This window comes from Leuciscus leuciscus (genome assembly GCF_965113295.1).
Source record: "Leuciscus leuciscus genome assembly, contig: HAP1_SCAFFOLD_336, whole genome shotgun sequence".
In the NCBI taxonomy this organism is placed as follows: Eukaryota; Metazoa; Chordata; class Actinopteri; order Cypriniformes; family Leuciscidae; genus Leuciscus; species Leuciscus leuciscus.
In genome coordinates this window covers 5,235-10,000 of record NW_028118401.1, presented here as the reverse complement: position 1 = coordinate 10,000, position 4,766 = coordinate 5,235, and positions in this window count along the sequence as shown.

The following is a 4,766-nucleotide window of genomic DNA, read 5'->3' as shown; positions in this document are numbered from 1 at the left end:
CTGTCCTTCCAAAGTCAGTGTCATTCTGGGCGAAGACCTCAGGCATGCTATTTAATTTTTGAGTAATTCTGTCTTTCCATCCTGGAGGGACTGGGGACTCACCAAAGTCAAAGGCTAGGTCAGTTGCCTTGGAGCGTTCTGGTTCAGATGGATTGGTCACGCTCTGTTTGTGAGACTGAATGGCCTGGATTGCACTGAGCTCAGCAATCACACTCTTAGCCGGGATAATAATGTCATGTTCCGACTCATTTGAGACCACAACAGGTAGTCTGCCTGGTAGATCAACGAGACAGGGCTTTACTAGCAGCCCCCCGGGCAGAGAAGAGGATGAAGGGTACTCCATGATAGCAGACCTCTCAGTATGGAACTCTTTAACTGATGCCACTCCCTCCAGAACAACTGTTCCTCCTGCTGGAATGAGTTGTCTGTCTCTGCCTTGCATCCTCACCAGTCCGATGTTACTGTCATGGCTTTGTTCCTGTCGCAGTTGAAGTACATTCAGCACCGTCCTGTAGCCATTTGGGACAGGATGGTGGCTTGCTGGACTTTTCTCTCTGCACATACCATACGCTACATCGAGTGTGTTTGTACCAACCAGTATCTGGTACCCTGAAGTGCCGCTCTCTGGAACAACCAAGGCCAATGTTGGGACTTCATATTCAGCTCCAAGGAACTGTTTTGGGAAGGTGATTGTGACTTCGACATATCCAAGGTAGGGCACAGATTGACCATTGGCCCCTTCAACTTCCAGGAGGTTATAGAGTGGTTCAATCTGCTGCTCAGGTAGGTATTCGTCATAGAAGGACTTGGTGACTGTGGTTACTTGCGAACCGGTGTCAAGGAGACAGCTGAACTGTTCGCCCTGGATGGTAACTAGGCCTGTACTTTTTGTGCCTATAAGTTTTTGCGGGACTCTGAAGGGGTGTTTTCTAACATTAGATTGGTTCAAGGCAGCACTGAACTTGGGCTCGGCATCACTTTTATCCTTAGCAGGGCGTTGGTGAACTGCTTCAGCCTCAGTTTGCCCTGCAACTGAGACTCCATCTAAAAATCCTTATTATCGGGTGAGTGTTCTTTAGCCTCCCAGAGGCGCCGCTTTTCTCTCAATTGATCTCTTTTTTCATTGACGAGAGTGGGGTTTGGATTGTTACTGCAAGCTGAGGAGATGTGACCGTCCTCGCCGCAGTTGAAACAATACCAAGGTCTCGGCTGGGTGCTTGTCTTTGAGTTGGTAGGTTTCCAACTTGGTGCTCTAGGGTCAAGTTTAGATGCTGGCCCACCTGATGGATGCTCAGTGTTCCCCTTGGTCTTCGGGGCTTTCTTGACTTTCTTAGACATCAGTGTGGTGAGTTGGCTCTGCAGAGACGCCACCTGCTGTTTAAGCTCTGTCAATGGGTCAGACTCAGGCTGGAATGCTGCTTGTTGACTGCAGACGCATGCACTCTGAGAACTTGCCATAGCCCGCTGCCGGTGTGAGCCAAGGTGCTTCTTCATACGTGTAGCTTTAGCTGCCTGCCTATCCTCCTCAGTGCGGATTAATAACAGGAGCTCTGAAAATGCTGGTGGGTGACTTTTCTTTTCTTCAAGGTTGAGGTCAGAGAGCAAAGGGTTGTCCCAACACCCACGACAAAACTGTTTGAGGATGTGTCTATCTGCTTCTCCAGCAGCAGCTCCTCCTCTCTTAACAGCAAGGTTCAGGGCAGCTTGAAGGCGGCAGAGGTAAGTAGAGGCCTTTTCACCGGGATCCTGAAGAGTATTCATAAATTGGGCGAAAAGCTCCTCGCCGTCCTCAACGGTTCCAAAGGCTGCGTCCAGCAGTTGAAGGTAGGTTTCAGGAGTAGCTTCAGGGCTCAATCTTTTGACAATGTCTGCTGCAGGGGAGAGCAAACTTTCAAAGATTTTCCGTGATTTCTGAAGATTAGACAGGGTGGGGTCTTTCCTGAGAAGCTCAACATGTGAACGCCATGTGTCGTAGTCTGTCTCACTATTGGGTCTGGGGAGCTTGCCTGAGAATGAACGAAGCTTGATGGGAAAGTGTGAATGTGTGTTTAATTCATCTCTCCTCACAATGTGCTCAACAATGACCTTTTGAATTTCAGGTGGATTCAGGTCGCTCTCCACAATGGACAGAGTTCGCTTCACACCAGCTGGTGGGCATGGCTCAGCACCACTATGAATGAACCTTTCCCGAGAAGAATCTGGGAGCAGCTGGGGGTGTGGGGGTTCAAATGTGTCAAGAGGCGTGTTGAGCTGTCTAGCTCCAAACTCATTATCACCACTGCCATCAGTCTCGATTGTCTCACTGATCTCTGACATCATGTCTTTCAGCACCTCTTCGAAGCCTCGTCCACTCAGTTTCGCTAACTTCTTTATTTCATCAAGGTAGGCTTTGGTAACACTGCAGCCAATTTTAGTGGTGTACACACTTGCCAGAGCTTGAACGTAGTATTTTACATCTGGATTGTCCTTAAGTTCATGTGTGTAGGGCAGAAGAGGGGCTAAGGCTTCAATAGCAACACCATCTTGATACTCAATAATCAGGTTTTTATAAAACTCTGAGTTAATGTCAGTAACTGGGACAAGTCTCATGGAGCCATACTTCTTAAGGAAGTCTATGACCTCCTCATCTTCTGGTGATTCAAGCAAACCACTCACCATTACTGCATTGGGGACTTTGATACCTGAGCTTGTTATGAACTCCATGTTTAGTAAAGAGTGATCTATAAAAAGATAACAAAGAGCTCACACACTTAAAAATAGTTTCACACACGTGTGATGTGGTTCACTGCTAACACATAACCAGACTCCTGGCTGGCTCGCCAATTGTAACCCGTGTCTCAGGTGTAACCGATAACTAATTTAAGTAGCTATAAATTAAAGCTGGCTGATAACAGAAGCTCTAGGTACGACTACGGAGCCTGAAATAGTAAAAGGTCAGCAGAGAACAGACAACACAAAACAAGTCAATTTGAGAAATGTATTATACAAAATTGAAGACAGTTATTTACATTCCCTGCCTATCTAAGCCGGCTTCCTGAGTGCACAACGCACAATAAACCCCACAAAAAAAATAACTTAAAATAAAGAGAAAGTCCATGGAAGTTCTTGGTGTGTGTGTGTGTTTCTTGGAGTATGTATGCTCTTTTCACTACCCGGGTAGGTTTACGTGTGTTCTTATCTGTGTTTCAAATGAAGGCACAGGATGATGATGGTTCCAAAGATGCCACGGCTGGCCACACCAGGCTCTTGGTCCGTTCACTTCTGCGGATGGCTCGCCACTGACCACCAGGGTCAGATTCAGATGGTCTATCCCTTTCTAAAACCAATCTATACATACAGTACAGAATGCATTAGTTACTATTGCCTCATTTCTGTTCAAATCTAATAAACTTTTCTCCATTCAAATGTCAAATCAAATATAACCAATTGTAAAGGATATAAATACTCTAATCATTATGTAAATGAATAGGTACACATCACACCACATAGTCAGTTCCAATGAACAACTATCAATCATGTACTTCCATCTCACAGTATGGAAATAAAATCATGAGATTTCTGAAACCAGATATTTATGATTTTAACCTTTTAAATCTATTTATGCATCTTAATAACATTTTAAACATCACATTTTAATATATTTATTCTTTTTAACAGTTAAGATGAACTTCTGCTCCTCATATACATATCAAACATGTATATTTGCAATTAAATGAAGTAAATCACCCTTATTTTACATATGAAAACAAGAGGATAAACACTACCTCAATTAAATGACTTCTAAGTCAACAAAACAGAGTATAAAGGCACCTTTAGCGGTGTGAATACCATCAAAGATCTGCTACAGTGGTGACTAGCTTATCTGAGCTAGAAAACAAACCAAAACAAATTCACATTTAAATGTTAACGATTAGCACGCGGCTAGCGCGATTAGCGATCTTTTATGAGCATCTCAAACAACATAAAACAATCTGAATCTGTGTCTATATAGTATCAAACAGCAAGAATCAGGTTCAAAACTCCGATTGGTTTTAAAAGAACGGTATTTCGCGCCATAATGGAGCTAGCACAATCAGCATAACACTCGCATTAGTATTATCATCCTTACCGGAGATTTCTCGGGGAGCTCGCAGAGATATGCGGCTTAACTCTCTCTCGTAACTTTAAACCTAATGGACACACAATATTTCAGTATTTGGTAATATTTGGAGATTTTTCTTTGAATTTCTATCCCTCAGAGGATATTTTCCATACCAGTCTTTGTTGCTTTCTAGCAGCGTCTTCACTGGAGGAAAGGCGTGTTTGATTTAATAGAAAAAATCCCTGGGGTGTACGCGCCACCCTCAGGCAGAGTAGAGAGTTGCACTCCAGTAACCTTGTGCGGGTTACATGTGTGTTATTAAACATGATTCCTCTGCTTTAGGTTATGTGTGTGTTATTAAACATGGTTCCTCTGCTTTAGGTTATGTGTGTGTTATTAAACATGATTCCTCTGCTTTAGGTTATGTGTGTGTTATTAAACATGATTCCTCTGCTGTAGGTTATGTGTGTGTTATTAAACATGATTCCTCTGCTTTAGGTTATGTGTGTGTTATTAAACATGATTCCTCTGCTTTAGGTTATGTGTGTGTTATTAAACATGATTCCTCTGCTGTGGGTTATGTGTGTGTTATTAAACATGATTCCTCTGCTTTAGGTTATGTGTGTGTTATTAAACATGATTCCTCTGCTGTGGGTTATGTGTGTGTTATTAAACATGATTCCTC